We start from the raw sequence: 17,085 nt of genomic DNA, 5'->3' as shown, positions 1-17,085 counted from the left end.
GCCTCCTATTACTACATATATCCCCCTATATCTCCTCCTATTACTCCATATATCCTCCTATATCTCCTCCTATTACTCCATATATCTCCCTATATCTCCCCCTATTACTCCATATATCCTCCTATATCTCCTCCTCTTACACCATACACCTCGGTATTTCCTCCATAGGTGGCCATATAACCTCCTGTAACCCCTATAGCCCCTCCTGACGCTCTCTATAGCCCTTTCCATAGCTCCTCCTGGTCATCGCCTCCCCTAATTAAATGTGAGGCCCCTCTCTTGGAGTGAATGGATGTTAATCAGATATCCCCCTTACACACCTCCTGTCTCGGCTGCTGCTCCTGTCTCTCCCCTATAAGGAGAAAGCACACACCACAGATAACAGACAGTCAACAAAGGATTCCCTGTCAATTGGTTTTCTCCAGGAGACAGTCACTGTCATAGATGCAGCCTGAACGCTCACATCTTCCCTTGCAAGGTAGGACCCTCTGCTTTGCTCACCCTCCAAACCCTTATTACAATTTTTTCTCTTTAATACAAAAAAAAGCTGAACATTTGTCTTCTCCGGCGGCCGTACTAGTAAGATGCTCTGGGAAGAATAGAGCAGCGTGCTAGCAGCGGTGGGAAAGCTGGAGAGCATCCTGCCGCAGCTGGATCAGTCCTTCTCTCACTGTTTTCTGCATTTACACTTGTTTACACCAAGAGGAACCCCATAGCCTCCCCGGTGCACTTGGCGGATTACCAAGAAGTTCCCTAATCTGGCTGGGAACGACCTGTCCCGCTATATCCTCTACATTCTCATAGTAGATCCCATACAACGGATGACTACACTGCACCATTTCACGAATGCATGGTCCTCCTGCTCTGCAGAGCTCGCACTCTAGTGTAGACTACCTCCGGGGATTGGTGTCCCCTCTTAGGTCCCCGTTCAGCTTTGTGATACCAGACGGCGAAGAATTCGCCCTTTTTCTATCCTTTTCCCCAACGCTCCAGCTGATCCACAACTTCCTATGTCTATGTGACCCTGTGCTAAGGATGACGGGACCTGTAGTCCATTTTTGGTGTCACAGGTTAGGGCTGGTGGGGGGTCAATGATATTTTGCCTATATCTGTTTTCGTTGCGTGCAAGCACATTGACCACCATCGATCTCCCCGCGTTGTATCTCGATGCTAATATGTCTCATTTCTATGTAAATCGGAGATAGTTCTGGGGATTCATGGATATTGATGAATGACATTACTTGAGCCGTAGGGTCGCTGCCGACTCATAGTAGAGCGCTGGGAATATGTGGTAGAGGAGAGATTTACCGCAGATAAATGAGCGTAAAGAGATGTCAGACAACGTATTTTGCTCAGGTCAGGATGTGATTCCACAAGAGCGACAGTATCGGCCATGCTTGGTTAGGTAACCACATGGCGGATCTTCTGTGCCGACGTTGGCAGATATCTGGGGACTACATTGCCCATCACAGCGGCTTCTTGCAAATGAACTTGTTTTCAATTAGAAAAATTCAATCTATTTAAAGAGTAACCTTTATTTTAGTTTTCCCCCCCCATAATTTAATAATTCACGTTCAAATAAGAAACCTTGTAATATGTCTTGTAAGATAAATCTGCTCGTTCGTTCTTGAAAAATTCTCAGTTCAAGGGGTAAAATCTGTCTTCGGTGAAGACGGATTTTCCCATTACTGAGATAGTACTGTAATGAGATCCCGCCAATTAAAAAGTAATCAGAGGCCTCAGACTACTGACCCAACGGATGGGCCTGAGTCCCGCCAATCGATCTGCCCATCTCTACTATCCTATATTGTACACAAATCGGAGATAAACTTTTGGGCGGCTTTCAGATGTAAAGTTCATTAGTACATTCTCTGCCTAACTAATTTAGGCTCATCTCACTACCTTTTTTTTAAACCGGACTCCCCTTTAAAAAAATAAATATAGTGACAATGAATTAATGAATTGCTCGAATAGGCTCATTACATTTGCCGTGGAATCTCTCGGCGTTGTTGGTTAAGGGAATTAGTGACCTTTTAGCACATTGATCTGCTCCTTCAATACAAGCCATAGGGGATATGTCAAGACTTTGGTTAGATAGTGCGAGCATGCTCCTCTTCCCTCTCTTCTCTGGTGGAGCACATCTATAACCATCGATCTTCTCTCTGTGTTGTCAATATTGTCGTCAAGTAAGGGTCAGACGTAGCCTTAACACAAGAACTTACTGATTGCTTAGTACTCTTTGCAGTGGTGATAGATATAGATGAACTTTTTTTTAATTGTATTTTTAAGAGAATCTATATCTGGGAATTACTGTGGAATTTTAAAGGGAACCTGTCAGTCAGATTTGTCCTAGGCAAGCAAGATTGGGCAGGGTAAAACCTTTCTAAGTATACCTGCTCTGAAATTCGTCATTTTTTCATATGCAAAGCAGGTTTGCACATGCACTTGCAGTCCCCGGCTCCTCTTCTCTTCTCCCTCCGCTTTGTGATTGACAATGGATTGACAATGGAGAGCGGAGGTAAGGAAATGCAGTAGTACATCTGTTGTCTCTGCCAGTCATAAAACAGGGGTGGTGCCATCTAGGAGAAGTGAAGAGGAGGCAAGAACTGCAAGTGCACAGTTACATACAGCCAGCAGTGCACTTGCAGTTCTTGGCTCCTCTTCTCTTCTCCCCAACCGGTGCGTCCCTCCTCTTCATGATTGACATTGGAGAGCAGAGGTGAGGTAATGCAGTAGAACGTCTGTCTTCACTGTCATTAATGAAGTAGGGGTGGCGCCATCTAGGAGAAGTGAAGTGGAGGCAAGAACTGCAAGTTCACAGTTACATACAACCAGCAGTGCACTTGCAGTCCCTCGCTCCTCTTTGATTCTCCCCGCCGGCGCCTCTCTCCTCTTCTCCTCTTCATGATTGACATTGGAGAGCAGAGGTGAGGTAATGCAGTAGAATGTCTGTCTTCACTGCCAATCATGAAGCAGGGGTGGCGCCATCTACTAGAAGTGAAGAGGAGGCAAGAACTGCAAGTGCACAGTTACATACACCCAGCAGTGCACTTGCAGAGCTAATTTACATATGAATAAAGATGAAATTAAAAGCAATGGAGCACCATCTTGCGACAAAACATGCACCCTTGGATAGGTTTTACACTGCCCTATCCTGTAGTACTTTTGCTTGCCTAGCCCAAATTATTGACAAATTCCCCTTATGGGGTTCTCTCATCATGAGAACATTTCTGAAAGTACAGGCAACCATTACAACAGTGCAAATATGTGATATACACTTGATCAGTGTCCGCCAGAACAGGAGCAGTTGAAGTTCACTGTGTCACTGCCTTGGCTCCTAGAGGGTGGTTTACCATGTCTAGGGAGCCCCTCTACTATGTGTTTATTCCCTATGAGGCAATATGGATAGGGATTGTCTTAGTAGTATAACAACTATAAATGGTCACTGTTGTTTCAAAGAATTTGCATTAATTAATAGTATAAGTGAAAATAAGAAACTTTGTAAACATATCTTATTTGAGACATATGATTCTTTCTCCGCTTATGAGCCAGTTATTCACCTCCCTCTTTTCTTCCTGAACTCTTCATTTGCTCTAGAAAAGCTATATCTGTCTTGGTCAAAAGAAAATAGACTGTCAGCTCTCTGAGGCTAGATTACAGCTACCTATTAATTACTATAGAGGGGAGGGAGCAGGCAAGCACAGTTAAAAAAGACCCGTCACTTGCTCAAAACATTGCGTTAAATACCTTGTAAAAATCCCTGAACTCCTATGATTCTGTTGCTCCTTTCCGTTTTCTGCTGACTCGCTCTATTACCGAGAAATTCACATTTATTTCTTTTGGAATCCAGTATGTGAAATCTCTGCTTGCAGTCCAACTTCGTGTTTCTTCAATCTTCCCTGGAGTATGTGCTTTCACCCCTCCCAGATGCTGCCGATCTGTGATTGGCAGCATCTGCGTGGGAGTGGTGAAAGCGCACCCCCCCAGAGGAAGTGTTTAAGAAATGCACAGTTGGACTGAAAGCAGAGATTTCCCATAGTGCGCCCCAAACGCAACAAATGTGAATATCTCTGCAATAGAATGACACAGCACAAAAGGAAAAAAAGAGGCAGAATCAGGGGAGTTCAGGGATTATTTACAAGGTATTCAACTTTGGACCAAGTGACAGGTCCTCTTTAAAGGATAAAGTGAGAAACAGACAAACCAAGGTGCAACTGTATAATAAATGTTTCTCACGCCTGTGCTGTATTCACAGTTTCACTGCTCAGTACTGCTCTAAATAGTCCTCTATGCTGCTGCTGCTTCTGAACAAGTGCTACATAGAGGCAGGAGAGCAGGAATCCCTCATGTCTGCGTGTGCTGTGTATGGGAGACATCATAGCAGCAAGTCTCTACCCACTAGCACAGAGACAACTAAAAATTAGAGATGGGGTCTGCATAGGGGAATACTGGTGACAAATGCAGTGCAGAAGTCATATATTGGCCATAAATAATATTATTCCCAATGTACAGGAGCAGGGCAGCATATTCTGAACGTCTCATGAAACATCAGGTGGGATCTAAACTTCATTCTGGGGATGATTATAAATATGTAATTTCTCTAAATTGTTACAGGAATGTTACTTATCACAGCTGAGGGTTCGTTACAGTTGAGTCTAGTCGATTCTATGGGAATGGAAGTCATCGGCAGCATAAACCTCTCCTTTGTTTGAGGCTTGCTGAGAATAAATCAGCCTTGACCCTGGTCTTGATGTACTGTAGCGCACCTTCAGCTGTTGGAAGCATTTAAGTAGATAAGGGGTACGTGAGGTATGGGTGGATGAGATAACAAATAAACTCTTAAAGTCAAGTTTTAGTTTTGGGTAGGCACAAACTATACGTTTCCTAAATGTAGGGGCTTACATCTTAAGCCCTGGAAAACGAAGAAGTCACTTTATTCTCCGTCAGACAAAATTTTTGGCTCTATCCACTTATTGGAGGTGGGCTCCAAGACGCAGTTGACCATGTCTTGGTTCCCACCTCAAATAAACGAACACTGCCGAAAATGATGTGTAACAGAGCACAAAGTGACTCCATCTGCATCATTACAGTCAATGGTACAAGAGTCCAAATCCCGTTTTCCAGGGCTTCAGATGTAAGCCTCAACGGCACTACTGAGCGTAGGCCAAAATGCATTCTTATCTCTACTAAGGTCTATCAAGTCCAATCTTTAAAAACATTCCCAATAACTTTTTCCTCTAATCCTGTGGGTGTAGTGAAGTTTCGATGTATTGATATAATATACTCACCGATCGCCGTCTTCTCCAGTTTACAGCGCTGCTTCACTCCTCTTCTGAGTCACGTGGCGTTGATTCAGACTCTCTGGGTCTAACTATCCTCTCTGTGACCCGGAAATGGATTTTACAAAGTCTATGAAGTGTCAGAACGAGACTCCGTAGACTTAAATTGTAAAATAGATTTCTGGGTCATACATAGGGGCTGGTTCATCAAAGCTTTATAGCCAGAAAAGTTGCAAAATTCCACGTTGAAACTTTTGGCATTTGCTAGGGTTGAGCTGGGGAGGAAGAAAGACAGGACGTGGCCACGTCTGCCCGTTTTATTAATTAAAAGTGACTGTTTTGGATACTCAAGAAATGGTACTCCAGTCTCTCATTGCAGGAGCATTGATGGTGCGGTGTACGGAGCCACATGCTGCTTTCAAGATGCTCCAAATTAGTTAAGCAGCATACGCCTCTTAATGAATTTGTCGCTTTGCACTCTACCAAGAGATGTATAGTGGGACCGTGCATTACGCCAGTCTTGATTAATCAGCCCCATTGGGCGCAGTGTCCTCTGGAGTAGCTGAATTGCTGTCACATGACTCGGCAGAGGAGCAGAACAGAGCTGGAAACCGGACAACACAGCAATCGGCAACTATATTAATGTGCCTCACATTTACACAGGTTTTGGGAAAAACGTTAGTGAGAATGCTTCTTTAATCCTTCACTGTTTTCCCAAAGGAAATAGAAAAAATCCTTCTAAGGCAGATGATAATTGACCTGTACAAGGGATAAAAATTCCCAATTATGCCAATCAGTATAAATCCTTCAAATGTCGGAACTTTAATGTGTAATATTTTTGCATCCATCATAAACGTATTTGTGACGACACAGCACTTATTCTTAATTAGGCCAGACATATTTTTCTTCAGTTGGTCAAGAGACATAGGCCATTGTTCATATGAGCCTGAATGTTGACTCTTAAATTGATGTGTTTTTCTTTGGTGGGTCAAGAGACAAAGACCATTGTTCACATGAGCCTAAACATTGACTCTTGAATTGATTATTGTGCTGCTATCCTTGGAGGACAGGGACGCTGGGAAATCGAAAAATTGATGTTTGCTAATATGTTGATTACCTATTGTCCCAGGCTATGCAGTTCGTTCACCTGCAAACATTGAAGAATAAATTATGCAAATTGATGGAATACTCAAACAATGAGCGTTGTCCCCATCCCACCTTTGCCCTGACCTATGGATGATGGCCTGAAGGACAGTTGTAAACTATAAAAGGGGACTTGCCTCTGTTCCTAGAGAGACTCTACATGACAGTAGCCAAAACACCATGACTCCAACTGGAGGAATACAAATGTGAGATTCTACAAGATGCCAGGTTAAGGGGCTATGTCCCTAGGTATTTTAATACAGATCACTGGCCACATGGAAAGGTTTGGAGAAGCCAGGTTGGGACCATCCGGTCACCTGGCCCCATGGAGACATTTCGAGAAGCCAGGTTGGGACCATCCAGTTAGCTGGCGCCATGGAGACATTCAGAGAAGCCAGGTTTGGACCATCCAGTTACCTGGCACCATGGACACATTCAGAAAAGCTAGGTTGGGACCATCCAGTTACCTGACCCCATGAAGACGTTCGGAGAAGCCAGGTTGGGACAATCGGGTCACATGGTCACGTAACTCAATGGACTGTCAGCTTCCTAAGCTTGTCGTTACTTCCTCTCTGTGGGTGCCCACCACTTTTGGGGTTAGTTGGTCCTGGAAGACCCGAAGTTGCAGCTGCTCTAATCACAGCGAGCCAGCGAAAGGGTAAGACTCTGTAATTTGCACCATCTTTTGTACTTGATGGGACTGTACTATGTGTTATTGTACTATGTGGTATTGCCACACTGTTTTACCCTCACACTGTGTCATCTGAGTAGTATTATGCCAACGGGAAAAGAGAGTGGGCATTTAGTCGAATGAACCCTGGTCTATGAGGTCTTTCTAAAGACATGCGGGCCAGTAGATGAGAGCACCCACTGACACTCATGTCTCCACGGTGTTCAATAATTTAATTAGTACAACATGGCCTGGGGTAGTCTTCATGAGACAACCCCTCTTAAAAAATGATATACACTTCCACACACTTTTTTTTTTTTTACTGTTCATTTGCTTCCCAAATGCAGAGTTTAAGAAACAAGCTAAATAGTCTTCATTAACATTTTTCTACCAGTTTCCTCCTGCATAGTGTCTAGATATCTTTTATCTTGCTGAGTGCTTTTGAACAAATCCATGAGACGTTCTGGTTCTGACTGCTTTCCCTCCTCTCACTGTTAGAAATAGCAGCTGGGAGGTGGGTTGTATACAGATCTGCAGTGGATAGGGGAGAAAATTCCTCTGGGAGGGCAGGCTTTAAAAAAGGAGTAAAGAACATGTAGAGAAAATTAGGATAGAAGCTGTGCTGATATGAAGGCACAATGGCTTACATCCAGCCTGTATTACAGGGAGGGACACTCCTAATAACAATAAGCTAAAACTTTTTACAAACTGCCTAACAGGGGGACCTGAAAATGAATGAGAGAAGAAAGCTTACTAAGACTTAGATCAACATTGTTAACTAAAGACAAATACTAATGTATTTAAAAAAAATTTTTTTTTTACATGAAAAAGGAGTATACAGCATTTAAGATTGGAAATTTATTTATATTTTAACTTAAATCAGACACAAATCAGAATAAAATAGGGAATTTCAACTAGCTCCTCCGGTCATGTACATATATTGTGAAAAGGATGGTTCGTAAGGGCTGATCCGAATATAAGGTAGTATCTGTACGGCCATATTTCAGGGTCTCTATTCCATTGCTGAAGTGGAAGTGCTGATGGCTCATACAGATTCAGAGCATATGAGTGACACATTCCATAACATTCCTAATGAATTATTGCACCGGTTGAATGTAGCCACAGTATAATTATTCATCTGGGATTATTGTTCCTCTATTAGACCTTACAATTCCCAGGAAAGCCATAAAGCTAATTAGTCATAGTGCCAGTATACCTTATGCATCATTTAGGATTTTTGTACTTCTTGTCACTTGCATGAGCGATTTTGGTTGATTTCTTAGAGGAACACTATACCTATAAAGGAATGATGGAAATAAACCGGAAATAAACTTTATCACTCCTTCTGTAGTTGGTAAAGAAGGTTAGCCACTACTTTTTTTTATCAATGGCCTATTTTTAGGATCAATATCTGATCAGTGGGAGAGCGACACCTGGCACCCTCGCCGATTAGATGTTATTGGCATCTTCGAAATATGAGGACTGTATTAAAGAGATCGTCCTCAACTTTAATATTGATGATCTATCTGTAGAATATGTGATCTATATCAAATTCGTGAGGGTCTGACACCTGGTATCCCCACTGTGACCCCGCTGTACCACCACCGGCCCTCAGGTAAGATACCTTAAATTCGGACAACAAGACGGACCCCCATCTTATAAAAATCTTTTTTTCTGTTATTTTCTACCCCAAAATTTGGGGTGCATCTTATGGTTTGGTGCGTCTTATAGTCCGAAAAATACGGTACATCTCAACTTCAGGACTAATCGAGGAAGAATATGCATATTTTTTCATAACTGTGATACCTGCCTATAAGCCCCAAATCAATAGTGGCCAGATAGTAAACATGACATAGCTGGTGTCAGCTATCTATGGAAAGGTAAAATCCTGCTAAAAAAATATGGCAGCGATCTCGAACTTCTGCGATTGTCAGGAGTGAAGATATTGTTAATGTTGGAATTTCCTAAAATCCTGAAGGCCTGAGAACATCCCACAATCGAGCAGATCTGAGGTCATCATCGGAGGGTGTGTGGTTGTTATTTAGATGTTGATAAAAGGTCAAGACAAATTATGATCTGTGTTCAATGCTAAGGAAGATACATATCAGTTTAGGCTTGATCCATGTTAACTAGACATTTTCAATCGCTTCCATTCGCTAGCTGAGCTATCTCTGTGTCCAGCATAGTAAGTTTCTTAATCCATTGTAATGTATGTAACTGTTTATGGTGCATTGTTTTGTCCTCTTTGTAAAATCTTTAGTATGTTTTTTAAAATTTGTATAAACACTACCTATCGTTCTGGATTAAATATATAATTTAGTAGTTCTGTTCCTTTTGCTCTGTAAACCACACCCCAAAGCCATAGGCTACCTGTCAGGCATCCAGTTGGCCTGAATAAATTATTGGTGGTGGCAGCAAGTAGTTCACTACGCTCATTGTTAATTTCAGAATAACCAGCCTATTTGTGAAAACAGCCTGCGACCTTCTCTGTTAATAGTCAGTCAATCGGGTAATTTTCTGGATGATAGGGGGCAGCAGAGAGCTGTTAGTGACAAAAAGTTAACAGCGGGTGGATCTGCACGACCTCTAAGACTGTGATATTTGACAATTGGTGGCAGCGGTGGTATCTGCATGGTCTTTCTGGTGTGATCCTTGACAGGAGCCAAAACAGCACAGCTCCGAATGTAGTGACCGTTCTTGGATTCTGCAGCTCAACTCCCATTGACTTCCATGGGAATTGACCTGCAGTACCTTAGAAAGCACTTGGCACAGTGTACGACATTGAGGTCTTCTGAGTCTGTATACTGTTTAACTCCAACCTCCCGGGACCATGTAACAGCTGATCAGTGGGGGTCCAGATGTCTGATATTAATGACCTGTCCTAAGGATGGCTGATATGGACAATCCCTTTAAAGGTAATCTGTAAGGTCCCCAGTACCCCCAGAAGTTACATCTGCATACAGTACGTAGACGCCCTGCCTAGCAGTCCCTGTGTTATATTACATACATAAATAGATCTTTAGAAAAAGTATATCTACAGTCCATTTATGAGGACTTTGACTAGTCAAGGAGGCGTTGGTGTCCCCAGACTAGTCGGCTCACTAAGCATGTTATCACACCCTTGTGGGTGTGATAACATAACTAACAAGCGCCGGCGACATTGCATGCGCCATACTTCAAGAAAATGATGAGGAATCCAGCTCAACGAGATAGTGAAAAAACTCTTTTCTTTATTCACTTAAAAAAATGTGTTCAGTGGAGGATAAAAACATGATCATGACTAAGGGTGCTTGGTCACCAGAAACGAGTTGATATCGCATTTTATTTTCTGTAATTGCTGATGTTTTTATCTTCCACTGAACACATTTTTTTAAGTGAATAAAGAAAAGAGTTTTTTCACTATCTCGTTGAGCTGGATTCCTCATCATTTTCTTGATTCCTCCACACCTTGACACAGCGGTTCCGTGCTCCGAGTCTTCAAGGATGTTAACGATGGTGAGCTGGAGTTTGTTCTAATGCGCCATACTTACCTCGCGCATGCGCGTAGCTTCTTCCCCACTCATCATTGATCCTCTGAAGCCAGGTGTATGTGTCCCGGCATCAGAGAGGCGCACTGCGAATGATCGGGTCTCATACACCCGGCTTTAGAGGATCAATGATGAGTGGGAAAGTGGGTAAGTATGACACTTCTGGTGTCGCTGGCACTTGATAACATGCGTAATAACATGCGTAGTGGGCCGACTAATCTGGGGACACCCCCTCGACTAGTCAAAGCCCTCATTTACATGTCATTAACAGACTTTAGAAATACTTTTTGTACAGATCTATATATGTTTGGGATATAACGCAGGAACTGTTTGGCCGGGTGTCTACATATGCAGACACCACTGCTGGTGGCTCTGGGGTCACGGGGGACCTGACAAGTTCTCTATAATAAAGGAATTGTTTGTTTTTTTTCAATGTTTTCGTTCATCTAAATTTATATTAAGTGTTATATTTCTAATAGTCTCCGTATTATATTGTCATGGTCACATCTGGAAATGAGAATGTATTACGTTAGAGAAAAATATCGTTATAGTAAATCTGATACCTGGTGGACGAGGAATCACAATCAATTCATTCAATATAAATTACATTTCAGATTTATTGAAAAGCCAAGGCCAGACCGAGTTCTCTGGTGCCAGCAGATTTTCCCTGTTGGCTGCAAAATCTGACTGCATTAAAGAGCAGTTAGGGAAGTAATAAATGTCCTCAAAAAAATATAGCCGTCCACTTACACTTGTCAGTCCTTATACCATATTCTCTCGTATGTGGGAGAAGAAAATCAGAGGAAAACTACAGGAAAATCTGATTTGGTGTCTGATACCTAGTGTAGGGACTGAGGGGGTAATGCATAAGAAAGCCAAAGACAAAAGTCATCGAATTTGTTTTTCCTAGAGTGTTTCTTTAACAATTTCCAAAGATGACTTTAAGAGTGTTTGTTAAAGGGAACCTGTCAATGGGTTTTTATACCCCCATGGGTGGCATTTGCATAGTGGTAAGGTCCTAGTGATGTTCAAGGTCCTAATAACCGGATTATCGGTCTGCACATGCACCGGTCCTGGGAATGACGGTGCTTGTGGAAATCTTGGGTGGGGGAGAAAGTTACAGAGAAGAGTGACCTGTCAGTCACTGACAAGAGGCCGGCAATAGGCGAAGAAAGAGGGATAGAGGAAGGATAGGTATAAGAACAGAGCCAAGCCCCCTGTACTTGAAGCTCATTTGCAAAAAAAAAAAATGCAGATAGATTTTTATGAAACCGAGGTACGGACTTTACATAGATGACATTAGTTCGGGCTCTAGAAACTTGCTGACAGGATATAAAAGGGTTGTCTGGTTACCTGTATTACATATGTATCCATCCAATCACAAGAGCTTGTGAGAGTTGATGGGTTCAGGTGATCTGTAGCATCGCTTGGAAAACTGACTGACAAGTTGGTCACACTTGTCAAACATACTGTTTGACAAGTGTGACCAACTTGTTACTATAGATGCAGCCTATGCAGCATCTATAGTAAAAGATAGAATGTTTAAAAATAATAAAAAAAATAAAAAATGGTTATACTCACCCAGACGATCTCCTCAGCGGCGTCCGTTCTCCTATAGATGCCGGTGTGGTTCAGGACCTGTGATGACGTCGCGGCTTGTGATTGGTCGCGTGAGTCACATGAGCGGTCACGCGACCAATCACAAGACAGTGACGTCATCACAGGTCCTGAACCACACGATCTATAGGAACCGAAGAGAGAGCATGCACCGGAGAGGCGGGAACACTTCGGGGTCCATCAAAGGGTGAGTATAGGACTATTTTTTATTTTAATTCTTTTTTTTTTGACCAATTATATGGTGCCCAGTCCGTGGAGGAGAGTCTCCTCTCCTCCACCCTGGGTACCAACCGCACATAATCTGCTTACTTCCCGCATGGTGTGCACAGCCCCGTGCGGGAAGTAAGCAGATCAATGCACTCCTAGGTGTGCGGAATCCCTGCAATTCCGCATTTTTAATGAACATGTTGCTTTTTTTTCCGCGATGCGATTTTTTCGCGGAAAAAATCGCAACATTTGCACAAAAAATGCGGAATACCCTGTAAACAATAGGAGGCATATGTAAGCGTTTTTTTCGCATTTTTATCACGTTTTTATAGCGAAAAAACGCGAAAAAAACGCGAAAAATCCTGAACGTGTGCACATGGCCTTACAAGTGACGAACAGGTAGGCAGTACTATCTATGTTTACATCAATTTCTGAGGGAGACAAGGAAACAGTATAATCTGTGCCAACATCAGTTGCAAGCAGCAAACAGAAGTAGTGCTAGTTGTGTCTACATCATGTACTAGGAGAGACAAGCAGACGGTGCTATCTGAGCTTACATCATTTATAAGTGGCGAACAGAAAGGCAGTATTAGTTGTATAGATGAGTCGCCCGCCAGGGCCGTGGGGTGCTCGGTACCGGGTCCGGTGTTCACAGGCGGATGTCACGGTGGTGACCCGGTCCATGGCCCTGGTCGCCCATGTAAAAGGGGAAAGTCGTTAAAGGGATTTGTTGAATAGACTTTATGTTCGTGACGCCACCTGTGGTATTCGGTCAGTGGGGACTGATGCTGCTTTAAGGGGTCCTCTGGGGTGATGTTATGGCAGCTAGATGGTATAACTTCCCACAGGTGAAGTATGTCCCCAGGGCTCCCGGTGTGTAGATGGAAGATGGTGAGTGGCGCAGTAAAGAACGAGGACACAGGTTTGCAGTCTCTTTACCTGGTTTACTGAAGACTTCAGGCAGCCACAGTCCAGGGCACCAGATCACAGGGCAGGCAGGGTCCGGCCGGCTTGGAAGCGAATCCAGAGTCCACTTTACTAGGTGGAGTTAAAAGCCTTCCTCTAGCGCGGTGGTGTTGTCCCTTACTGCCTATGGCTTCAAATAAGGTCCTCACAGTTGTTCCCTCTGTCCCCCATATACTGTAGGATAGGACATAACCCGTATGACTTGTGACTTGAGCCTTTTTACAGGGACTCTAGCACGCCCCGGGCTCTATAGGTGTCACTGTGCCTCCTGGGTATTAAGGCGGACAGGTAACTTGCAGTTCAGCTGTCCTGCCGGTTTCTGATGCAAGTCTTAGAGTCCTTACAACCTTGGTGGTCTGGCTACCGGTTATCTGCGCTTCAGAGGGAGGCAGCCTGCTCCTAGCTGGTCTCCCCTGATGTTTCTCTCCTGTGCTTCGCTCTCCTTCACGCTCACTGAACAATGTTCGGCTTTCTGTATTTCTCTTTCCAGGAGCTGTAGTACTTCGGACTACACGGCCCCTTCAGACCTTCTAACCCTCTAGGTCGGTCTGCTCCCTGCTGTCTCTCAGACAATCTAATCTCTCTTTCCCTCCAAACCACAATATATATAGGGGAGTTACCTAGTAAATAGGATCAAAAGCTCCCCCTTGTGGCCTGGAGTGTGGACATGTTGTGTGTATGGTGGTTACCTGATAAAAGATATCCTTCATTGCTTCCAAACGTAACATCCCTCTACCCGTGAGGAAAGCAATGCTACTGTGACCACCAGGACCCTGGGGCGCCACATCTACATCAATTACTGGGTGAGACAAAGAGAGGACTACCTATGCCTACATCAGTTACAAGCAGCAAGCAGAATTACTAGGAGAGGCGAGGAGACATTACTACCAGTACCTACATCATTTAGAAGTGGCAAACAGGCCGGCAGTACTAACTCTGTTTACATCAATTACTAAAGGTACCTTCACATTAAGCGACGCTGCAGCGATAGCGACAATGATGCCGATCGCTGCAGCGTCGCTGTTTGATTGCTGGAGAGCTGTCACACAGACCGCTCTCCAGCGACCAACGATGCTGAGGCCCCTGGGTAACCAGGGTAAACATCGGGTTGCTAAGCGCAGGGCCGCGCTTAGTAACCCGATGTTTACCCTGGTTACCAGCGTAAAATGTAAAAAAAACAAACAGTACATACTTACATTCGCGTCCCCCGGCGTCCGCTTCCTGCACTGACTGAGCGCCGGCCCTAACAGCAGAGCGGCGACGTCACCGCTGTGCTGTACTTTCACTTTCACTTTACGGCGCTCAGTGTGGGAAGCGGACGCCGGGGGACGCGAAGGTGAGTATGTAGTTTGTTTTTTTTACATTTTACACTGGTAACCAGGGTGAACATCGGGTTACTAAGCGCGGCCCTGCGCTTAGTAACCCGATATTTACCCTGGTTACCAGTGTAAAACATCGCTGGTATCGTTGCTTTTGCTGTCAAACACAATGATACACGCCGGTCTGACGACCAAATAAAGTTCTGAACTTTAATCAACGACCAGCGATATCACAGCAGGATCCTGATCGCTGCTGCGTGTCAAACTAAACGATATCGCTATCCAGGACGCTGCAACGTCACGGATCGCTAGCGATATCGTTTAGTGTGAAGGTACCTTAAGGGAGACAAGGAGATAATATAATCTGTGCCTATGTAGGGGACGGGGACCTGGTGAGCCGTGCAGACGGGTGGAACCATTGTTGCCGAGAGTCGGGGTTCCGGGAGACGGATTTGAGGGGCGGACGGGAAGCCAGGCTCATGTGACAGGAGACCGAGTGACGCAGGGAGAGGGCAGGATAAAAAGAAAAGCGCGCGAAAGCAGGGGCAGAGAAGCGCGGGTAAACTCTGAGGGGAGGGAACTGCAGCGCAGTTGTCGTGCGGGTGCAGGCCACAGAGAGACTTGCTGGAAGCAGGGGGAGAACGAGCCGCAGACGCTGCGGGCAATTACCAGAGCCCCCAGAAAGAGGCGTATCCGTCGTCAGAGACCCCCAAAGCAGAGGGGTAGTGCTGATCAGCTCAGGGACAGTATTACCGCGCTCCCCGGGAGCACCTTGCCACAGAGTGCTCCGGGCCCTCCTGGGTTTTTCTTAACTGTGACTGATACTGATTACTCTGCTAATTCGCCTCAAAAAGACTCCTCTCTGGACGTGGAAACTGTTACCCCGGATCAACGTCCGCCTGCGGAAGGTAACGCAGCACCGCTATAGACATTCTGGACTCGAATCTACACCTGGGCCCGACGTCTGAGGACACCGCCTTCCCCCGCCATCAGGACTACGTCGCTGACGGAGCCTCTCCACCAGGACTACTTCGCTGAAACAGCACTGATAAGTGAACGTTGTTGACTTTACCTTAGTAGGGAAGGTACTAGTGAGGCGCTGTCGCGTTCTGCGGGTATAGTTCAGGGCACCTATATAGTAGATAGGATTTACTGTGATATTGTAGACTTGTACTCAAGTTCCCTGCGTGGAAAACTGTTGTTATCTTTTTGGTTGGAAGTTAAAAGAAAGTTAAAAACGCTGTTTGCTTTCTGGCTCCCATTTGTCCCTGCATCCTTCTTTATCTGCGGTCTCTTCATTTGGCGTAGTCGGCAGGATGCAGGATCCAAAGAGGGAGCCAGAAGATACGGAGGATGGGGCTGGGCCGAGAGCGTCTCTCTCATTGGGGGCCACGTTAAATAATCTGCCCAAGTTTAATGGGAGCAACATGTTGTTGTGGAGCTGGACTGAAAGGATGCGGGGGCTGCTGAGAATGCATCCTATGACCCCGGCCCTGGAAGCAGAGGTGGCCATTATGGCCTTAGACGGAGAGGCCTGGGATTCAGTGATGTTGAGACCCCCCACGGAGCGGAATACTTTTACCGGTGTGTTAAATGTGTTAGAGGGGACGCATGGGGATCCCACCGACGTGGGAGAGCTGCGGGCCCGGTTGTTTAGACGGCGACAAAAAGAGGGCGAGTCTGTCACTCAGTACATGAATGCTCTGCGAGAGCTAAACATTGCAATCGTGCGGAAAGATGGTATGAGGATGGGACATGTTGACGTGACCCTGCGCGACCAGCTGGTGACGGGACTGCGGGATGAGTTGACCAAACAGGCTCTACGTGAACGAGTGCGGGTCGACCCGCGCCTGACTTTCTCCGACATAGGCAATGAGGCCCGCACCCGGGAGCAAGAGAGGGGGATGACCGTCCCGACAGGAGAGACTCGGGTTATCCAGACCGCCGCCGCAGGAGGGGGTGAGCCGTCGTGGGTTCAGGAGATGCGGCAAGAGCTCAAACAAATCAGAGACGAACTGGCTGAAGTAAAAGAAAATGCGCGAAGCCCAAGGGAGTTACCCCGGGGGCAAGGTTCTGGGAGTCCAGCTCGTGGCGCTCGTCCAGGATATTATCCGGTCCCCGGTGTTTGCTGTGGTTGCGGGGAGGCCGGACATTTCGCACGGGAGTGCCCCCGGAGGGGGAGGGCCTCGTCTCGTCGGGCGTTAAACTAGAGGGCTCCGAGCTAGGGGGACGACGCTCGGAGTCAGAGTCCCCGCGAATGGGTGGTGAAAGTCCCGGAAATTTGGTTGCCAGCTGCCCCCTGGTCTGGGCAGAGTTTGAAGGGAGGGCTGTACGTTGTCTGGTGGATACCGGATCGC

The 17,085-nt window shown here is 45.4% G+C and overlaps 1 protein-coding gene across 1 annotated transcript in view; it reads left to right on the top strand.

Annotated features, from left to right (window-relative positions):
* Positions 1-265: 265 nt before the first annotated feature.
* The window catches only part of PDE4A (phosphodiesterase 4A), a 903,909-nt gene continuing 887,089 nt past the window's right edge, over positions 266-17,085 (top strand). Inside the window, exon 1 of the mRNA XM_077262038.1 lies at positions 266-478. The gene's annotated coding sequence lies outside the window, so the exon portion shown is untranslated. The remainder of the gene's footprint in view (positions 479-17,085) is intronic.

This window comes from Ranitomeya variabilis, chromosome 5, assembly GCF_051348905.1.
Source record: "Ranitomeya variabilis isolate aRanVar5 chromosome 5, aRanVar5.hap1, whole genome shotgun sequence".
Lineage (NCBI taxonomy): Eukaryota > Metazoa > Chordata > Amphibia > Anura > Dendrobatidae > Ranitomeya > Ranitomeya variabilis.
Note: the sequence above shows the minus strand (reverse complement) of the source record. Positions and strands in the feature narration are given on the sequence as shown.